The sequence below is a fragment of the Loxodonta africana genome, chromosome 26, assembly GCF_030014295.1.
Source record: "Loxodonta africana isolate mLoxAfr1 chromosome 26, mLoxAfr1.hap2, whole genome shotgun sequence".
Classification (NCBI taxonomy): domain Eukaryota; kingdom Metazoa; phylum Chordata; class Mammalia; order Proboscidea; family Elephantidae; genus Loxodonta; species Loxodonta africana.
Window position 1 is genome coordinate 25869041 of NC_087367.1, and position 23217 is coordinate 25892257.

General features: G+C 39.8%; 1 protein-coding gene across 1 annotated transcript in view; it reads right to left on the reverse strand.

The window, feature by feature from the left end:
* Positions 1–22981, reverse strand: part of RMDN2 (regulator of microtubule dynamics 2) — a 118524-nt gene extending 95543 nt beyond the window's left edge. The window contains exon 1 of the mRNA XM_010595873.3: positions 22824–22981. The gene's annotated coding sequence lies outside the window, so the exon portion shown is untranslated. The remainder of the gene's footprint in view (positions 1–22823) is intronic.
* Between the last annotated feature and the right edge of the window lie 236 nt (positions 22982–23217).

Genomic DNA, 23217 nt, shown 5'->3' on the forward strand with positions numbered 1-23217 from the left:
ATAAAAAAGTCATTTCTTTGACCTCTTTCCTTTTTCTGAGCTTTCATACACACACACTCCCAAGGCCCAAGCTTTGGCCCTCCTCGTTCCATACAAACTCAGATAGAACAAAACAAAACAAAAAAAACTGTTGCCGCTGAGTTGATTATGACCCATAGGGACATTCTGGTTAGCAGCTGAGCACTTTAACCACTGCACCCCCAGGGCTCCTTTTGGAAGCAAAGAGGCCTCTATATATTTACATTTTCCTTTAGTGGTCTTCTGACTTTAAGAACAGGGACAGGCAATAACATTAATCAAGATGGGATTTTTGCTAAAGATTAAGTTGGCATTTAGTTATAGTCATAAACGCAGCTACTATGGGACAGTTCTACTCTGCCCTACATGGTTGCTGTGAGTCTGAATAGACTCCACGGCATTGGGTTTGGTGGGTGAGTTTCCTTCTGAGACTTTAAAAGAGCAGTAAGTATATTAGTACTATGATAAATTTTTGTAATTAGAATAAAATATAGTGAGACATTTTTGAAGACTTTGAAGTTCCCAAAAATATTTTCCCATTAATTTTCCCTATTTTGTAAACAGGTAAACACCTGTATTAAATTTTGCTATCAACTTTAGAGAAATATTAAAAATTATGGTAAAGTGTCCATTACAGTACATTGACTTGCAATTTTTGTTTTCTCCCTGACACTTTCTCAAGGAGTGGATTATTATAGCACTGCCACCGATGGTTGTTGGAGGGGAAATTAAAGGCAACAATTAATAAAATAACATTTTATAGGGAGAACAATCTATAGGGTCCCATAGAACTCCACCTCTCTGAAACTTCTGATTCCTCTTTGAAAATCCATAGTAACTGAGAATTAAGAACAAAATATAAGTAGTATAATGTATACTTCAAAAATTTAGTATCTCCCCAACAAAAGAAATTTAATGAGATGAAAGAAAAAACTAAGCTCACAAATGTCTACTAAACTATCTTTGGGGTTAATATATTCTATGTGTGTTTTTTTTAAGTGCCGAATTTCTTCTACTTTTATTTCTTTTTAACCTATTTTATCCTACAATTATCTTAGGAAGTCATAACTCATGACCCATCAAAAAACAAAAAAAAACCCACTGCTATTAAGTAGATTCCAACTCATAGTGTCCCTTTAGGACAGGGTAGAAATGCCCCATAGGATTTCCAAGGCTGAAATCTTTACAGAAGCAGACTGCCACATCTTTCCCCCACAGAGCAGCTGTGCATTCGAATCACCGACACTGTGGTTTTAGCAGCCAGCACTTAATTACTGTGCTATCAGGGCTCCATGATCCATCAAGGAAGTATTAAACAAACAAAAATGCTGGCCAAATATTTTACAACAATGAAGCACATATTTGAACATTCTATCCATGTAAAAGAATGATTTTCCTAGTAAAGAGTTATGTAATTTAAAACTGGAAGAGCACTTAGAAATCCACATTCCAACTCCTTTGTTAGAATACATGACTAAGTAAAGGACAAAGTTGCTCAGGGCAAAGTTGTTCAGTTGCAGAGTTGAAAGTAGAAGTTTGATTTTTTCCATTCTAAATCCTGCGCATATTTTACTTCAATACAGCATCTTATATCACATATTTTTAAAAAGTCATTTACTTTCCTTAAAATAACATATACAGTATGCTCATTTATATAGCATTCATTTACCATTCAGTCAACAATTGTCTATATACCAGGCATTGTATTAGATGCTGGGGACACAGTAGTTAAAAGATAAACATAAAATTATTCTACATATGGTGAAATTTCCATATGATTAAAATTTACTTTTATATTTATTTTGTCATGTATTTCCAAATACGTATCTTCTAATAATCCTTATGTAGAAAAAACAATGTTATTTCACTTATTCTTAAAAAAATCAAGAAAATTTTTATAAAAATGAATTTTGTGTCCTTCCAAGGAAATAAATGCTATCTTTTTATTTGTTTGTTTTAATCCTAGTTGGTTTATTTTTTCTCCTTCATTGGTAAACTTTCACTTTTTTTGTTTTTGGTTATAATTTTGCCTGCTTCTAGGAATTCTTTTCTTATATCTTTTACCCAGTCCCTGGCATGATCCTTCCAGGCTGTTGTGGGCTATGGAATCAGACATACAAGTTTGTTAGAAACGTATTTAAAATAACAGCATGTGAGACTATACATGGTAGGAAGATGTGGTAGTCTGCTTCCGTAAAGATTTACAGCTTTGTAATCCTATGGGGCAGCTCTACTCTGTCTTATAGAGTCGCTATGAGTCGGAGTTGACTTTACGACAGTGAGGGGAGGTCTATACAAATGCTTAAATTCTCTCCTGCATGGCATGGACTATATGATAGCCGTTGTGGATGCGAAGTGGACTTTTTGTTTCATACATTACGTTTTAAGAATATGTTTCATAGAATAATAGATTTGGCAAGATTGTTGAACAGAACCTTGGCAGGGGAAAGGGAACGTCTACCAGGACAGTGAAAGGGTTAAGAAGCAGCAGTTCTGAGTTGAGTCGCCTGGGTTAGAATCCCAGCTCTTTTGAGTTTTTTGTTGTTGTTGTTGTTTCCTATTGTGTGTCCTTCGACATGGTGTTTCAGCTTCCTCAACCGTGAAATGGGGATAATAGTCCTCCCATGACAGGGCTGTCGTAAGTATCAAATGAGACAACCCATATAAAGTGATTACAACAGTATTTGGCACATAATAAAGACTTAATAAATGTTAGTTACTATGTTGATGCTGATTTAGTACACTCCCATTTTTTGCTTGCATTGTGGGAGGCATTAATGTGATTATACATTACAGATTGTATGTGCCAAGAGATCTGGGGCCTTATAGTCGACTCTCTTCACTACAATATGCCCAGCACCAAACACAGACACTAGTTCAATAAGCATAATACACAGTAGTTAACTAAAATATGTATATCATTTGAGGGCTAAACATTTTTTTAAGTTATAGAAAAATAACAGGAAGGAGGAGGAGGAGCCAACATGGCACTACAGACAGAAGCAACATGCCGTGCCTCTACAGCAAGGACCCAAAAAACTAAGTAAAACAGAGACAAGTGGCAATCCTGGAATCCTAAGCATCAAATGAAGAGAAAAAGAACTCAACCAAGCACCAAATGGAATAAGAAACTGACAGAGAACAAAGAGCAAGGAGAGATACAGGGTGGAGGTCCCCTATCAGCTAATGAGACACAGAATCGCAATCTTGGACTTCTCAGCCACCGAGAACGGCAGGCAGGGAGTACAAGAAGGCAGCTTCACGGAGCTCCCAGCAAGAGACAGAGCACCCAGTAACCATATTCCCACCCCTTACCCTTCTTGCCCTGCTCAGCCTCTGCTGTTTCCTGTTGGGCCATGGTCACTTAGATGGGAGACGTAGGCTCCTTGCGACTTGGATTTGCCTGGCCCACGCCAGCTGGCTCTGTCAGTGCCATTTTTTGTTGCCATTGTTGCTTTTTTTTGCTTCTTTTGATTTCTTTTCTTTCTCTCTCCACTTCCCCTTCCTTTGTCTTGAGCACCTGGCTCTGTGTGCCATCTCTGCTCCCTCTCGACAGCCTGTGAAGCACAGCTCAACTAGAGAACCACTTCCCCAGTATGCATCGCCATGCCTGTGGGATCCCTGGGGGCATTTTTTTTTCCATTTTACTTTTTGCTTTTCTTCATTTCTCAGTTTCTCATCTCTCTCTCTACTTTCCTTCTTTTCCTGTCTCCTGAATACCTGGCACTGTGTGCAATCTCCACCCCTTCTGGATGGGCTGTGCAGTGCTGCTTGCCGTGTCTGTGCCACCAAGCCAGTGGGCTCCCTTGGCGACTTCTTTTTTTTCCTTTTTTTAATTTCTTGTCCCTCTCTATCATCCTTCCCTTCTTTTCTCCTGAACACCTGGCACTGTGTGCCATCTCTGCTCCTTCCAGACAGGCTGTGCAGGGTCACACAGCTGGGGAGCCACATCCCTGGTCTGCGCCACCACAAAAGTGGGCTTTCTCAGTACCCTTTTTTTCTTTCTCTGTTCTTTTCTCAGTGTCTTGTCTCTCTTTACTTTCCTTCCTTACCCTTCTCCTGAGCAGCTGGTGCTGTGTGCCATCTCTGCTCCTTCTTGACAAGCTGTGCAGCACCACTCAACTGGGGACTCACTTCCAGTGGGCTCCATCGGGGCATTTTTCTTTTCTTTTTTTTTTCCTTGTTTTTTTTCCCCCTCTGTACAGTCTTTCCTTACTCTTCTCCTGAACACCTAGCACCATGTGTCATCTCCACTCATTCTTGATGGGCTGTGCAGCGCCGCTCAGCTGGGGACCCACTTCCAGTACATTCCCTTGGGAGTGTTACTTTATCTTCATTTTTTTTCTTGGTTTCTTGTCTCTCTCTACCTTCCTTCCTTTCCTTCCTCCCAACCACCTGGCATCTTTTTTTTTTCCCTCAGTTTCTTGTCTCTCTCTACATTCCTTCCATTCATTTCTCCCGACCACCTAGCCGCATGTGCCTTTATCTCTCCTTTTGTTTTTTAATCTAGTTTCATCTCTCTCTCTCCCTTCCTTCCTTTCCTTTCACCCACCCACTTAGCTACATGAGCCTTATCTAGTCCTTCTGGAGGGGCTGTGTCCCACTGACAGTTCCACAAGAATAGTAGAAGACTTTAGCATACGACTCTTGGTAAAAGCCAGAACATCTAGAAAGAAACTCAACAAAAATACAGAAGAGCTAAAGGGCACAATCAGCCAACTTGACCTCATAGATATATACAGAACACTCTATCCAACAACTACAAAGTACACATTCTTTTCCAACACACCTGGAACGTTCTCCAGAATAAACCACATCTTAGCCACAAAGTAACCCTCAACAAAATCCAAAACACTGAGATAATACAAAGCATTTTCTCTGATCACAACACCATCAAAGGAGAAATTAACAACAGGAGGAGCAAGGAAAACAAATTAATTACATGGAAACTGAATAACACCCTGCTTTAAAAACCAGAGTAATAGAAGAAATCTAAGACTAAATAAAAAGTTCCTAGAATCAAATGAGAATGAAAACACATCATACCAAAATCTTTGGGCCATGTTAAAGGCAGTGCTCAGAAGCCAATTTATAGCAATTTATGCGCTCTACAAAAAAAAAGAAGGAACAAAATCAAAACATTACTACACAACTTGAACAAACAGAAAGAGAACAGCAAAGAAGACCACCATCACCAGAAGAAAGGAAATAATAAAAATCAGAGCAAAAATAAATGAAACAGAGAATAGAAAAACAATAGAAAGAATCAACAAAACCAAAAGTTGGTTCTTTGAAGGAATCAACAAAATTGACAAACCATTAGCCAAACTGACAAAAGAAAAACACGAAAGGACGCAAATAACCCAAATAAGAGATGAAATGGGGACAGTACAACAGACCAAACTGAAAGAAAAAGAATCATAACAGAGTTCTATGAAAAACTATACTCTAACATTATTAAAAAACCTAGAGGAAATGGATGAATTTCTAGTAATGCACTACCTAACCAAAATAAAAAAATGATGGTGAAAATCTGAACAGACCTATACAAGAGAAAAGCTTGAAAAAGAAAAAAAAAACTCCCAACAAAAAAAAGCCCTGGCCCAGACAGCTTCATCGGAGAGTTCTACCAAACATTCAAAGAAGAGCTTACAACAGCACTACTTGAACTATTTCAAAACCTTAAGAAGAAGTGATATTTCCAAATTCATTCTATGAAGCCAGCATAATCCTGATATTAAAACCAGGTTTTTTAAAGACACCACAAAAAAAGAAAATTACAGACTACTATCTCTCATGAATATATAAGCAAAAATTCTCAACAAAATTCTAGCCAACAGATCTCAGCATCATATCAAAAAAATAATACACCACAGCCCAGTGGGATTCATACCAGGTGTGCAAGGATGGTTCATCACTGGAAAATCAATCAATATAATCCACCACGTAAATAAAAGAGTCACATGATCATCTCAATTGATGCAGAAAAGGCATTCAGCAAAGTCCAACACCCATTCCTGGTAAAAACTCTCAATAAAATAGGTAAAAACCAAACCAAACCCATTGCCATCGAGTCAATTCTGACTCATAGTGACCCTATAGGACAGAGCAGAACTGCCACATAGAATTTCCAAGTAGCACCTGGTAGATTTGAACTGCCGATCTTTTGGTTAGCAGCTGAACTCTTAACCACTATGCCACCAGGGTTTCCAAAATAGGTATAGAAGGGAAATTTCTCAACATAATAAAGGGCATCTACACAAAACCAACAGCCAACATTATTCTTAATGGAGAAAGGCTGAAAACATTCCCCTTGAGAAAGGAACAAGACAAGGATACTCTTTATCACCGCTTCTATTTAACATTGTGCTGGAAGTTCTAGCTAGAGCAATAAGGCAAGAAAAAAGAAAGGGCATCCAAACTGGTAATGAAGAAGTTAAACTGTCCCTATTTGTGGATGATTTATGATACCATACATAGAAAAACCAAGAGTCCAGGAAAAAACTACTGGAACTAATAGAAAGATTCAGTAAATTAGCAGGATACAAGATAAACATACACGAATCAGTTGGATTCCTATGCACCTATATAGAGAACAATGAAAAGGAAATCATGAAAACAATACCATACATAATAGTCCCTAAAAAAAAAAACACTTAGGAGTAAATCTAACCAGGGATGTAAAGGACCTATACAAAGAAAACTACAAAACACTACTTTAAGAAACCAAAAGAGATCTACATAAATGGAAAAATATACTATGCTCATGGCTAGGTAGACTCAACATTGTGAAAATGACAATTGTACCTAAAGTGATTTACAAATACAATGCAATCCTGACCCAAATACCAACAATATTCTTTAAAGAGATGGAATAACTTATTATTAACTTTATATGGAAAGGGAAGAGACCTCAGATAAGTAAAGCACTATTGAAGAAGAATAAAGTAGGAGGGCTCACACTACCTGACCTCAGAACCTACTATACAGCTATGGTAGTCAAAACTGCCTGGTACTGGTACAATGACAGACATATTGACCAATGGAACAGAATTGAGAACCCAAATGTAAAGCCATCCACCTACAGTCATCTGATCTTCAACACGGGCTCAAAGTCCACCAAGTGGGGAAAATCAGGTCTTTTTAACAAATGGTGCTGGCAAAACTGGATGTTCATCTGTAAAAAAATGAAATAGGAGCCATACCTCACATGATACCCAAAAACTAAATCAAAATGTATCAAATCCCTGAATATAAAACCCAAAACTATGAAGATCAAAGAAGAAAAAATAGGATCAACACTAGAGGCCCTAATAGACAGCCTGAACAGGATACAAACCATAACTAACAACATACAAACTCCAGAAGATAAGCTAGATAACTGGAATCTTATAAATATTAAACACCTACGCTCAGCAAAAGACTTCACTAAAAGATTAAAAAGAGAACCTACAGACTGGGAAAAAATTTTCAGCTATGACAAATCTGACAAAGGTTTAATCTCTAAGAATCTGTAGGAAAACCCAACACCTCTACAACAAAAAGACAAACAATGCAATTAAAAATTGGGCGAAGGAAATGAACAGACACATCACCAAAGAAGACATTCAAATGGCTAACAGACACACGAGGAAATGTTTGTGATCACTAGCCATTAGAGAAATGAAAATCAAAACCACAATGAGATAGCATGTTGCCCCTGGCATTACTGGCATGAATCAAAAAACAGAAAATAACAAATGCTGGAGAGGCTCTGGGGAGACTGGAACTTTTATGCACTGCTGGGAAATGCAACATGGTACAACCATTTTGGAAAACAATATGGCACTTCCTTAGAAAACCAGGAATAAGAACACTGTATGATTCAGCAATTCCACTCCTAGGAATATATCCTAGAGAAATAAGAGCTGTCACATAATAGACATAAGCATACCTATGCTCATTGCAGCAAGCAGATGGAAACAAACTAGATGCCCATCAAAAACTGAATGGATAAACAAACTATGGTACACACACAAAGTGGAGTACTACAGAGTGATAAAGAACAATGATGAATCTGTGAAACATCTCACAACATGGATGAATCTGGAGGGCATTATTCTGAGTGAAATAAGTCAATCACAAAAGGATAAATATTGTATAAGACCAATATCATAAAAACTCATGAAGACAGAGCACCCATTTACCAGTGATACACGCTTTCCCACCCCACATACTCTCCCCACTTCTCTACCTCGGCAATTCCTGGTTGGCAGTGGTGGCTCGGCAGGCCAGGAACTGCAGCATCCGTGCCACTTGGGTTCGCCCCACCCACATCAGAGGTCAGTGGGCAGGGAGTACTGGAAAGCTGCTTCACGAAGTTCCCACCAGGAGACAGAGCACCTGCACAGGCACAGCCTACCGGAACCTGCCCAGCACTGATTCCCAAGCCACCTGTTGGCCCTAGTATGTGCCACAAACAACCCATGCCAGTCCCTCCATTTCAACTAGACCTGCTCTGCTGCACCATAGCTGAGCAACTGGCCCTGCCCATTGGACAAGGAGGTGAAAAGTATTGTGACCAGTGATGAGTAAACAAAGTGCACCGTGGCCCTGCTCAAACACAAATAGAACAAAAAAGCAAGACAAAACAGATATACAATCAATAAATGAAGAAAATAACTACCGAATGTCCCAAAGACAGCATACAATATCAAAACATAAAAAAAAAAAGGGCAGGGTGGCTCCAGTAGGCATCCAGAATAAAACACCAGATGACTTCCCAGTAGATGAAAAGGCACTAGAACTACTTGTTAGGGAATTCAAATCTCTAATATTTAGAGCTATCCAAGACTTGAAACAAAATGAAGACAAAAATGAGGAAAAAATAGACAAATTCAGGAAAAAGGCAGACAAATTCATGTAAAATGCAGACAGGAAAATGGAAGAATTCAGGAAAACAAACCAGGAACAAAATACCAAAATAAATTCACAGCTAGAAATCATACAAAAACAACAATTAGAAATCCAGAAGATAAACAAGATTTCAGAAATGGACAGTGTCACAGAAGGGCTGAGGAGCAAGTCTGAAATGATGGGAGACAAGATCAGCAAAATTGAAGACAAACATGTGGATACAACACAGAGGAAAAATCAGAAAAAAGAACAGGCAAAAATGAAGAAACCCTGAGAATTATGTGGGATACAATGAAAAGCAAAAATGTGTGAGTGATCAGAGTTCTAGAACAGGGGGAGAATATGGAAAACACATAGAGGATCACTGAAGGCTTCCTGACAGAAAACTTCCCTAATATCATGAAAGGTAAAAAGCTGACTATCCAAGACACTGAATGAACCTCATATAGGATAGACCATGTCTTAGTCATCTAGTGATGTTAGAACAGAACTACCACAAGTGGATGGCCTTAACAAAGAGAAGTTTATTCTCTCACTGTCTACTAGGTTGCAAGTCCAAATTCAGGGCATCAGCTCCAGGGCATGGCTTTCTTTCTCCGTCGGCTCTGGAGGAAGGTCCTTGTCATCAGTCTTCCCTCAGTCTGGGAGCATCTCAACGCAAGAACCTCAGGTCCAAAGGATGCACTCTGTTCCTGGCACTGCTTTTTGGTGGTATGAGGTCCCTGTATCTCTCTGCTCACTTCTGTCTTTTATACCTCAAAAGAGATTGGCTTAAAACACTATCTAATCTTGTAGACCTTATCAATATAACTGCCACTAATCCATCTTATTACATCACAGGGATAGGATTTACAACATATAGGAAAATCACATAAAATCATGGACAACCACACAATATTAAGAATCAAAGCCCAACTAAATTGACAGATATTTGGGGGGACATAATTCAATCCATGACATTCCACCCTTTGGCCCCCCAAAATTTATGTCCTTGCCACATGTAAAACATATTCACCCATCATATTATAGCAAAAGTCTTAAAACAAGTCCAAGCCCAAAATCCAAAAATTCTTCCGCATCTGTGAAATCTAGAATGCAAGTTACCTGCTTCCAAAGGTACAATGGCAGAACAGGTACAAGCTAGGCATTTCCGTTACAAATGGGAGAAAATGGAGGGAAAGAAGGAATAACAGGCACCAAGCAAGTCAGCAGAACACATTACATTAGCCCTCAAGGCTCTGAAAATTATCCTCTGTTCCCTGAGACAATTTTCACAATGGCCCTGCCCTCTAGACTCTGGGTATTGGCCACACTCTCCGGATACAGAGTGGAGGTCCCTCGGTCCTGGGCTCCAGTTCTACCTTCCAGGCCCACTGGAACAGCAACTCTGCTCCCTCAGCTTTAGGCACACCATTCTCCTAATCCATCTGAATGGCAATTCAGCCCTTAGAAACACCAGAGACCATGGCTCCACCCTTGAAACCCCAGAGGTCGTGGCCATATCTTTTGAGACTGAGGCAGCTCGGCTTCTTGTGTTTCTTGTCTCTCCAGCTTCTGCTTCCTGGTTTCTTGGCCTCTCGGCAACTCAGGCCTCATGCCAGCATCTGCCCTGAAGGGGCAAGCGTTCCAAAAGCCAGTAAATCTCCACCAGTAAACTTCAGCCAGAAGGCACTCAGCTCTCTTGGTCTGTGGGTTGGCAAGCCTAGCTCTACTGGTAAGTGCCCGGAGGCACCCTACTCCAACAGGAAGCCTCCTACACACAGGCACTCAGCTCTTGCTCCATGGGTTGGCTCCAGTGTCATCTTGTGCTGGTCTGCTTCTGCTGCTGCCGCTTCTCTGCCACTGCAGGTTCCGTGTTGCCACCGGTCCTCTGCTGCTGCCATCCTCTGGCTGCTGCCAGTCTTCTACTGCTGCTGCTTCTCTATCTATTCACAGTTTCAAAACTGTTTCCCTTTAGGTATCTGTTAGAGCAGCACCCCACTGTTGGTACCAAATTCTGTCTTAGTCATCTAGTGGCTTTAGCAAACGGAAGTTTATTTTCTCACTACCTAGTAGGTTACAAGTCCAAATTCAGGACATCAGCTCCAAGGGAAAGCTTTTCCTCTCTGCCGGCTCTGGAGGAAGGTCCTTGTGATGCATCAGACTTCCCTTGGTCTGGAAGCATCTCAGCACAGGAGCCTCAGGTCAATTCAAGCCAATATAGACCCCAAAAGAAAATCACCAAGGCATATCATAATCATACTCGCTAAAACCAAAGACAAGGAAAATCCTGAGAGTAGTTTGAGAAGAAGGAAAAATCACATCCAGAGAAGAAACAGTAAGACTAAGCTCTGGTTATTTGGCAGAAACTATGCTGGCAAGAAGGCAATGGGATGACATACATAAAGCCTTGAAAGAAAAAAATCGCCAATCAAGGATAATATATCCTGCAAAAGTCTCAATCAAATATGATGGTGAAATTAGGACATTTCCAGATAAACAGAAATTAAGGGAATATGTAAAAGCCAAACCAAAGTACAAGAATTATTAAAGGGAGCCCTTTGGTCTAAGAACAAATAGCATCAGACCACAGCCTGAATATAGGACGCAAGACTGTACCACCCATATACCAACCTAGGAAATGAACTCTCAAGAACTACCCAAAACCAAAAGAATTACAACATGGAACCAGAGAGGTTAATCTGTAAATGACAGCAACGTCAGAACAATAAAAGAGGGAATAAACGGTATAGGTATAGAACTTTCTAATGGAGAGGAAGGCAAGGTGATACTAGGTAATAACAGGCTATTTCAAACCTAGAAAAGTAAGGGTAAATTTCAAGGTAACCACAAAGAAAGTTAACAAACCTACTCATCAAAATCAAGAAGAAAAACATAAAATCTCAATAAAAACAAAAGAAACTAAAAAGAAATCCACAAACAAAAGGAATTCAGCACAGGAGAGTAAGAGAAACAAAGAAAATGTCAGCACACACACACAAAAAAAACCATTACAAAATGACAGTAATAAACTGACACCTATCAATAATTACACTGAATGTAAATGGCCTAAATGCACCCATAAAGAGACAGAGAGTGACAGAATGGATAAACAAACAGGATCCATCAATACACCGTCTACAAGAGACACACCTTAAAAACAAAGATGTAAATTTATTAAAAATCAAAGAATGGAAAATAATATATCGAGGAAATAACTACCAAAAAATAGCAGAAGTGGCAATACTAATCTCAGATAAAATAGACTTTGAAACAAAATCTACCACAAAAGACAAAGAAGGGCACTATATAATGTTTAAAGGGATGATCCATAATGAAGACTTAACCATAATGCACACCTACACACCCAATGACAGGGCCGCAAAATACATGAAGCAAACTCTAACAGCACTGAAGAGAGAAATTGACACTTTCACAATAATAGTAGTAGACTTCAACACACCACTCTCGGTAAAGGACAGAACATCTAGAAAGAAATTCAACAAAGATACAGAAGAGCTAAAGGGCACAATCAGCCAACTTGACCTCATAAACATATACAGACCACTCCACCAACGGCCGCAAAGTACACATTCTTTTCCAATGCACGTGGAATGTTCTCCAGAATAGACCACATCTTAGACCACAAAACAACCCTCAACAAAATCCAAAACACTGAGATAATACAAAGTATCTTCCCTGACCACAACACCATCAAAGTAGAAATTAACAACAGGAGGTGCAAGGAAAACAAATCAATTACATGAAAACGGAATAACACCCTGCTTAAAAACCACTGGATAAGAGAAGAAATCAGAGATGGAATCAAAAAATTCCTAGAATCTAACTAGAATGAAAACACATAATACCACAACCTTTGGAACACAGCAAAGGCAGTGCTCAGATGTCAAGTTATAGCAACAACTGCACACAGCAAAAAAAGAAGGGACAAAATCAAAACATTAGCTATACAACTTGAACAAATAGAAAGAGAACAGCAAAAGAAGCCCACAGCCACCAGAAGAAAGGAAATAATAAAGATCAGAGCAGAAATAAATGAATTAGAGAATAGAAAAACAATACAAAGAATCACCAAAACCAAAAGTTGGTTCTTTGAAGTAATCAACAAAATCAACAAGCCACTGGCCAAAATGACAAAAGAAAAACACGACAGGATGCAAATAACCCAAATAAGAAATGAAATGGGGGACATTACAACAGATCCAACTGAAATAAAAAGTATCATAACAGAGTATTATGAAAAACCATACTCCAACAAATCTGAAAACCAGAGGATATGTCAAATTTCTAGGTACACACTAACTACTCAAAGTAACACAAAATGATGTTGGAAATCTGAACAGACCCATAAAAAGAGAAGAGACTGAAAAGGTAACGAGAAAACTCCCAACAAAAAAAAAGCCCTGGCTTCACTGGAGAATTCTACCAAACAGAGAAGAGCTTACACCAGTACTACTCAAACTATTTCAGAACATAGAAAAGAAAGCGATACTTCTGAAATCATTCTATGAAGCCAGCATAACCCTGATACCAAAATCAGGCAAAGACACCACAAAAAAGAAAATTACAGACCAATATCTCTCATGAATACACATGCAAAAATTCTCAACAAAATTCTAGCCAATAGAGAAGATGGCAGAATAGACAGATGCTTCTGGCGAGCCCTCTTTACAACAAAGACCCAGAAAAAACAAGTGAAACGAGTATATTTATCACAAGCCAGGAGCCCTGAGCATCAAAGGCAAGCTTAGAAAACGAACTGAGGGGCAAGGAGAAGAAGACACGGTTCAGATGTGGAGAGGAGTTACCAGACTTCAGTCAGGGGGAGCCCTCAGGCACCATTCCTGGAGCGGCAGTGGCGGGCTGGTACTAGCATTCGGCCACAGTTTCCTCAGGGAGAAGCAGCCAGCCACACAGCCCACTCACACCTCCAGAACCAGAGAAGAACGGTGCTCTCGGCAAAATCTAAGTACTTGTGTATATTTTACTGCCCCTCCCCCCCCCGCCCCCAAGCCGGCTTCAGCGACTGTTGATTCTCCTGGGCCTGAGATAGGCCTGGGTGAACACCTAGAGTCATTCTCCAGGCCTTGGAGAAGGAATAAATTTGCAACTGGGGGAAAACATAACTTGCCATCTCCACTAAACGGGGGAGCTCAGGACAGAAGCGGCTCCTGTCCAGGCATAAACGGTCCATTGACTTTGAGTACCTTTCTGCATAAGCCTGTGTGGGCCTATTTCAGAATAGGCCCTTGTTGGCACACTAGAACCTTTTCAGCTGTGTGGCAGAGAGTTGGGTGTTTGAAGTTTGACATTGCTTTGCCTATCAAACAGGGTCCTCACCTACCCACATCAGGGGCCTAAGGACTCAGGTCACTTAGCCACCTGCAACAGGGGTCCAAGGATAACTGCTACCTCCCAGTCCTTACAACCAAAAACATTGGGTGTCCATGGTCTGTCTGCAGAATACACCCAACTGTACGCTCTAGGGATTAGGGACACGCTTTCCTCAGAGATACATGGGGACAATTCTCAGGCCCCTGTCTTGTTCAAAGTGTGACCCCCTGCTGCCACCAGATACTGATACCTACCCAATCACCCCTACCCCTCTAAGACTGTAGGACAGAGCCTGTACCACACACGTGATGATCAGCTACCTGCACACCTGAGCTGAATTCATACAAGAAAAGTGAATGGACTCCTAGACTGATATACATGATAACAGCTCTAGCCATCTGGGGACAGGACGAAAGAGCTCCAAAGATGAAAATAATCAAGCTAGCTCACTCAAGTAACCCATTTAGGCATATCAAAACAAAACAAAGCAAGAAGCTATGACACAGTAAGCAAACATAAAATAAACTAATACAATAACTTATAGATGGCTCAGAGACAACAGTCAATATCAAGTCACATAAAGAAACAGGCCATGATCACCTCAACAGGCTCTCAAAACAAAGAATCCAGGAATCTTCTAGATGAAAGTGCATTCCTGGAATTAGCAGAGGCAGAATTCAAAAGATTAATATATAGAACCCTTCAAGGCATCAGGAAGGAAATGAGGCAATATGCAGAATAAGCCAAGGAACACACAGGTAAAGTAACTGAAGAAATTAAAAAGATTATTCAGGAACATAATGAAAAAATTAATAAGCTGGAAAAATCCATAGCAATCAGAAATTCAGAAGATTAACAATAAAATTACAGAAGTAGACAACTCAGTAGGAAGTCAGAGGAGCAGAATTGAGCAAGTAGAAGGCAGAATTTCTGAACTTGAAGATAAATAACTTGGCACTAATATATTTGAAGAAAAATCAGATAATTAAAAAAAATGAAGAAACCTTAAGAATCATGTGGGACTCTATCAAGAGAAATAACCTACGAGCGATTGGAGTACCAAAACAGGGTGGGATAACAGAAAATTCAGAGAGAATTGCTCAAGATTTGTTGGCAAAAACTTCCCTGATATGGTGAAAGATGAGAAGATATCTACCCAAGATGCTTGTCGAACTCCACATAAGGTAGATGATAAAAGAATGTTACCAAGACATAAACAAATTTGCCAAAACCGAAGATAAAAAGGGAATTTTAAGAGCAGCAGTGGTTAAGTGGTATGGCTGCTAACCTAAAGGTTGACAATTCAAATCCACCAGGCGCTCCTTGGAAACTCAATGGGGAAGTTCTACTCTGCCCTATAGGGTCGCTATGAGTCGGAATCAACTCGACGGCAATGGGTTTGGATTTTTGGATTTTAGGGGTAAAGGAAAAGTCACCTACAAAAGACAGCCAATAAGAATAAGCTCGGACTACTTGGCAGAAACCATGCAGGCAAGAAGGCAATGGGATGACTTATTTAAAAAAAAAACTTAAGGAAAAAAAATTGCCAGCCAAGAATCATATATCCAGCAAAACTGTCTCTTAAATATGAAGGTGAAATTAGGACATTTCCAGAAACAGAAGTTTAGGGAATTCATAAAAATCAAACCAAAACTACAAGAAATACTAAAGGGAGTTCTTTGGTTAGAAAATCAATAGTATCAGGTATCAACCCAAGACTAGAACACTGGGCAGAGCAACCAGAAGTCAACCCAGACAGGGTAATCAAAAAAACAAAGCAAGACTAAAAAAAAAAAAAAAAAGCTCAAAACAGGGTATCAGTGATGTTATTATGTAAAAGAAGACAACATTAAAACAATAAAAGGGGATTATGAAATGTAGTCATAGATCTTCCATATGGAGAGTAAGATGAGGCAATACAAAGAAATAAAAGTCAGGTTTAAATTTTGAAAAATAGAGTTAAATAATAAGGTAACCACAAAGGAGACAAACTATCCTACACATCAAAATAAAATACAAGGGAAAAATAGAGACTCAGCAGAAACAAAATGAACAACAACGAATACGAGAAAAGGACAACATATAAAGATGATCCACTCAGCACATAAAATTAAGTGCGAAAAAGAAACTCTCAAAAACACACAAAAAAAGACATCAAAATGATAGCTCTAAATTCATACCTATCAATACTTACCCCGATTGTAAATGGACTAAATGCACCAATAAAGAGACAGAGAGTGGCAGAATGGATTAAAAAACAAGATCCATCTATATGTTGCCTACAAGAGACACACCTTAGACTTAGAGGCACAAACGAACTAAAACTCAAAGGATGGGAAAAAATATATCAACCAAACAACAATCAAAAAAGACCAGGAGTGGCATATTAATTTCTGACAAAATAGACTTTAAAGTTAAATCCAACATAAAGATAAGGAAGGGCACTATATAATGACTAAAGGGACAATATACCAAGAAGATATAACCGTATTAAATATTTATGCACCCAATGACAGGGCTGCGAGATACATAAAACAAACTCCATCAGCATTGAAAAGTGAGATAGACAGGTTCGCAATAATAGTAGGAGACTTCAACACACCACTTTCAGTGAAGGACAGGACACCCAGAAAGACGTGCAGTAAAGACACTGAAGATCTAAATGCCCCGAACAACCAACTTGACCTCAAAGACATATACAGAACACTCCACCCAACAGCAACCAAGTATACTTTCTTTTCTAGTGCACATGAAACATCCTCTAGACTAGACCACATATTAGGTCATAAAGCAGGCCTTAGCAGAATCCAAAATATTGAAATATTACAAAGCATCTTCTCTGACCATAAGGCCATAAAAGTGAAAATCATTAACAGAAAAAGCAGGGAAAAGAATCAAACCCTTGGAAACTGAACAATATCCTGCTCAAAAAAAGACTGGATTATAGGAGACATTAAAAAAAAAAAAAAACCCATTAAGAATGGAATAAAAAAATTCACAGAATCCAATGAGAATGAAAACACTTCCTATCAGAACCTTTGGGACACAGCAAAAGCAGTGCTCAGAGGTCAATCATATCAATAAATGCACATATACAAAAAGAAGACAGTGCCAAAATCAAAGAATTATCCCCACAACTTGAATAGAAAGAAAGCAACAGAAGAAACCCTCAGGCACCAGAAGAAAACAAATAATAAAAACTAGAGCTGAACTAAATGAAATAGAAAAGAGAAAAACAATTGAAAGAATTAACAAGACCAAAAGCTGGTTCTTTGAAAAAATCAACAAAATTGATAAACCATTGGCCAAATTGACAAAAGAAAAATAGGAGAGGAAGCAAATAACCCAAAGAAGAAATGGAAGGGGTGATGTTACAATAGACCTAAATGAAATTAAAAGAATCATATCAAATTACTATGAGAAATTGTACTCTAACAAATTTGATGACCTAGGAGAAATGCATGAATTCCTAGAAACACACTACCTACCTAAACTAACACAAATAGAGGTAGAATAACTAAATAGACCCATAACAAAAGAAGAGATTGAAAAGGTAATAAAAAAAACTCCCAACAAAAAGAAGCCTTGGCCCGGATGGCTTCACTACAGAGTTCTACTGCTACTACGAAAGGTATTTCACAACATAGAAAAGGACGGAATACTCCCAAACTCATTCTATGAAGCCACCATATCCCTGATACCAAAACCAGGTAAAGATACCATAAGAAAAGAAAATTACATGCCTATATCCCTCATGAACTTAGATGCAAAAATCCTCAACAAAATTCTAGCCAATAGAATTCAACAACATATCAAAAAAATAATTCAAACTATGACCAAGTGGGATTCATATCAGGTATGCAGGGATGGTTCAACATTAGAAAAACAATTAATGGAATCCATCATATAAATAAAACAAAAGACAAGAATCAAATTATTTTATCAATTGATGCAGAAAAGGCATTTGACAAAGTTCAACACCCATTCATGATAAAAACTCAGCAAAATAGGAACAGAAGGAAAATTCCTCAACATAATAAAGGGCATTTATACAAAGCCAATAGCCAACACCATCCTAAGTGGAGAGAGTCTGAAAGCAATCCCCTTGAGATCAGGAACCAGGCAAGGATGCCCTTTATCACTGCTCTTATTTAACATTGTGCTGGAAGCCCTAGCCAGAGGAATTAGGCTAGGTAAAGAAATAAAGGGCATACAGATTGGCAAGGAAGAAGTAAAATTATCTCAAAACTACAAAGCTCTTCTGCAAGAAACCAAAAGATAGCTACATAAGTGGAAAAACATACGTTGCTTATGGATAGGAAGACTTAACATTATAAAAATGTCTATTCTACCAAAAGTGATCCATAGACTTAATGCAATTCCGATCCAATTTCCAACGACATTCTTTAATGAGATGTAGAGATAAATCACCAACTTCATATGGAAGGGAAAGAGGCCCTGGGTAAGTAAAGCATTACTGAAAAAGAAGAACAAAGTGGGAGGCCTTACTCTACCTAATTTTAGAACCTATTATACCGCTACCGTAGTCAAAACAGCCTTGTACTGGTTCAGCAACAGATACATAGACCAACAGAACAGAATTGAGAATCCAGACATAAATCCATCCACATATGAGCTGCTGATATTTGACAAAGGCCCCAAAACAGTTAAATGGGGAAAAGACAGTCTTTTTAAAAAATGGTGTTGGCATAACTGGATATCCATCCGCAAAAAAATGAAACAAGACCCATACCTCACTCCATCCATAAAAATGAGCTCAAAATGGATCAAAGACCTAAATATAATACTTCAAAAGATAAAGATCATGGAAGAAAAAATAGGGACAACATCAGGAGCCCTAATTCATGGCATAAACAGTATATAATACATTACTAACAATGCAGAAGAAAAACCAGATAACTGGGAGCTCCTAAAAATCAAACACCTATGCTCATCCAAAGACTTCACCAAAAGAGTAAAAAGACTACCCACAGACTGGGGAAAAAGTTTTTAGCTATGACATTTCCGATCAGCATCTGATCTCTAAAATTTACATGATACTGCAAAAACTGAACTACAAAAAGACAAATAAGCCAATTAAAAAATGGGCCAAAGATACGAATAGACACTTCACTAAAGAAGACATTTAGGCAGCTAACAGACACATGAGGAAATGCTCACGACCATTAGCCATTAGAGAAATGCAAATCAAAACTACAATGAGATTTCATCTCACTCCAACCAGGCTGGCATTAATCCAAAAAAACACAAAATAATAAATGTTGGAGAGGCTGTGGAGAGAATGAAACACTTATACACTGCTGGTGGAAATGTAAAATGGTACAACCACTTTGGAAATCCATTTGGCGCTTCCTTAAAAAGCTAGAACTAGAACTACCATATGATCCAGCAATCCCACTCCTCGGAATATATCCTAGAGAAATAAGAGCCTTTCTACGAACAGATATATGCACACCCATGTTTATTGCAGCACTGTTTACAACAGCAAAAAGATGGAAGCAACCAAGGTGCCCATCAATGGATGAATGGATAAATTATGGTATATTCACACAATGGAATACTATGCATCAATAAAGAACAATGAGGAATCTGTGAAACGTTTCATAACATGGAGAAACCTGGAAGGCATTATGCTGACTGCAATTAGTCAGTTGCAAAAGGACAAATATTGTGTAAGACCACCATTATAAGAACTTGAGAAATAGTTTAAACTGAGAAGGAAACACTTTTGTGGTTACCAGATGGGGGAGGGAAGGAAGGTGGGAAAAGAGTATTCACTAATTAGATAGCAGGTAAGAACTACTTTAGGTGAAGGGAAAGACAACACACAGTACAGTGGAGGTCACCACAACTGGACTAAACCAAAAGCAAAGAAGTTTCCTGAATAAACTGAATGCTTCGAAGGCCAGTGTAGCAGGGGCAGGGGTCTGGGGACCATGGTTTCAGGGGACATCTAAGTCAATTGGCATAATAAAATCTATTAAGAAAACATTCTGCATCCCACATTGGAGAGTGGTGTCTGGGTCTTAAATGCTAGCAAGCCGCCATCTAAGATGCATCAATTGGTCTCAACCCACCTGGATCAAATGAGAATGAAGAACACTAAGGACACAAGGCAATTATGAGCCCAAGAGACAGAAAGGGCCACATAAATCAGAGACTACATCATCCTGAGACCAGAAGAACTAGATGGTGCCTGGCTACAACCGATGACTGCCCTGACAGGGAACACAACAGATAACTCCTGAGGGCGCAGGAGAGCAGTGGGATGCAGACACCAAATTCTCATAAAAAGACCAGACTTAATGGTCTGACTGAGACTAGAAGGACCCCAGTGGTCATGGCCCCCAGACCTTCTGTTGGCCCAGGACAGGAACCATTCCCGAAGCCACCTCTTCAGACATGGATTAGACTGTACAATGGGTTGGACAGGGATGCTGGTGATGAGTGAGCCTCCTGGATCAGGTGGACACTTGAGACTACGTTGGCATCTCCTACCGGGAGCGGAGATGAGGGGGTGGAGGGGGTTAGAAGCTGGCGAAATGGACACAAAAAGAGAGAGAAGAGGGAGAGAGCGGGCTGTCTCATGAGGGGGAGAGTAATTGGGAGTGTGTAGCAAGGTGTACATGGGTTTTTGTGTGAGAGACTGACTTGATCTGTAAACTTTCACTTAAAGTACAATAAAAATTATATATAAAAAAGAAACATAGCTTAATTTAATCTTTTTTTCCATTTAATAGATAAATAGGAGTGAAAAATCTACCTCAGGAGGCCTTATCCCTGAGACAAGACCAGGTGTAAACAGGTGGGAAAGGGTATTATATTTTGTTTGACCTTTCTTTAGGAATTATAGCTATTCCAAATTATATCTTTGAGGCAGGTCCTATTATTTCTATTTTGCAGGTCAGAAAACTGAAGTATACAGTTGTCAAATAATTTGCCCAGGGACCACCCAACTCGGAAGAGAGCTGTCACCCTTCAAAGTATCTGTTCCTAACTCCTGGATGCATTGCTACCATGATAAAGATTCAGAGAACATCAACAAGGACATGAAGGAGAACGCTAACTGGGCAGAGCTGTTCAGAGCTGAAAAATGGTTTCAGAACTATGAAAATTAACTGGAAAAAACTAGAATTAATAGAAGGGGTATTTATTTTAAATAACCACAATTATAGACCAATGGCCCAACCTATGTTTGTTTTGTATCAGCATAAAATGAATGTGCTAAGGCAATTACTTGAAAAATGCCACCAATAACTTAAAAAAAAAAAAAAAACTAATGTAGAAATGTACTAAATCAGAACACCTGCCTTCCTGCAGTGCAATTTTTCAAAGATTGTATTGTCATTCATAACCTTTTTACTTTTAATTATCAAATTAGTAGTGTATAGCTGTATTTCAGTATCGAAACACATTAAAATTTTCATTGACTAAATACTAAAATTCTAATGCTTTAATAACCAGATCTTAACTATTATTCCTGATACACGTTTCAATTTGTAAGGCACTAATAATAACGAGGGATAGACGTTATTTTAATATAAATTATCAGCACCTGAAATTAATAATACATAATTAAAGGTTATTTGGAGAGAATCAAGAATTCTAATAAATCATCAAAATATTAAGACTAAGGAAATTGCTACATTAAAATTCCTTTATAGAAACTTCATGAAAAATTAACTTAAAAATTATCTAATTTTCATCTTCTTGATTTTTTAGATATGGAAACTATGCTTTATAAAATTATGCTTAGCATATATGTAGTATATACATCCTCTTAAAATTCATCAGCAGAACCTTGGGGGAAAAACAAAACACACATTGATAAACTTGGGAAGTAAATTGAAAATTTAGCAAGAAGGGTAAACATTATGGGTTATGAGCATGTCTGAGGTTTAAATTGCCCTGAGGCTTTACTGAATAAACTATCAGATCCTTCGCAGGGCCTGGATAATCTGATACTTCCGAAGTGAATTCTAATACTCATATTTCACCAGATTTTCGTTATACTATTTTATAATTTTTTTTTAATTTAGGGCTCCCTGATGTTTATTTTATTTGCAAATGGTTGCAATGACGATCTGGTCTTAGTTTTTGTCTAAAATAGGTAGAGGATCCGAGTTTGAGCAAAAAAAAAAGCCTGCTGAACAGTCAAGGCTGATAGGTAAGCCCCAGGGGGCCGAGGTGAGAGCTGGAAAGGTGTCTCAGGCTGAAATTTCTCCGGATTTGCGGGGCAGGTTCCCATTCATCTCGCAAGTGGCGACCTGCGCGGATATACGGAAGACCGAGGGACCAGAGCTTCCGAAGCGCGGGCTCGCCCGAGGGAGCCGCCGCGGGTCCCCTCTCCAGCCTGGAGGAGGCACAGTAGCACTGACTGCCAGAACGACGCACAGACCCACACAGACCACTGGCGGTGACGACCGCAGCGTCGACGGCGGCCAGGAAGACACTACGCGACCCGGAAGCATCTCCTCCGCCGCCGGAAGTGCGCCGTTCCCCGCCTGCTCCCGGCCGTGTCCCGCCCTAGCTCGCTTCCCCGCCTCAGCGCGCACCTGTATCCGCCACGCGGGCTTTCCACCTAGGGGGGACCGGGGTCCTGCGGCCCGGCAGACGAGAGGAAAGTGGAGGGCGGAAAGCAGCCCTGGAGCGGCGGGTCCCGAGTACGGCGCCGCGGCCGCCGAGTCCTGACCCGACAGCGGAGGTGCCGGGGGAGGAGCCCGCGGCCGCTCGCCCGCGGTTCCCGCCTCTTCCCGCGGAGCGTTCAACTGGCCCGGGCCGAGCTCCCAGCGCACCGCTCACAAATCAGAATACCGAGCCCTGGCGGGCGCTTTGGCCGGGCCCGGCATTGTTGCTGGGATGTCGCCTTCCCTCGATGCCCTTGTTCTCGCCGGACCGCCGCGCCGCGCCTCAAGACCATCCGCACCTGACCCAGTGCGAGGCCCGGCG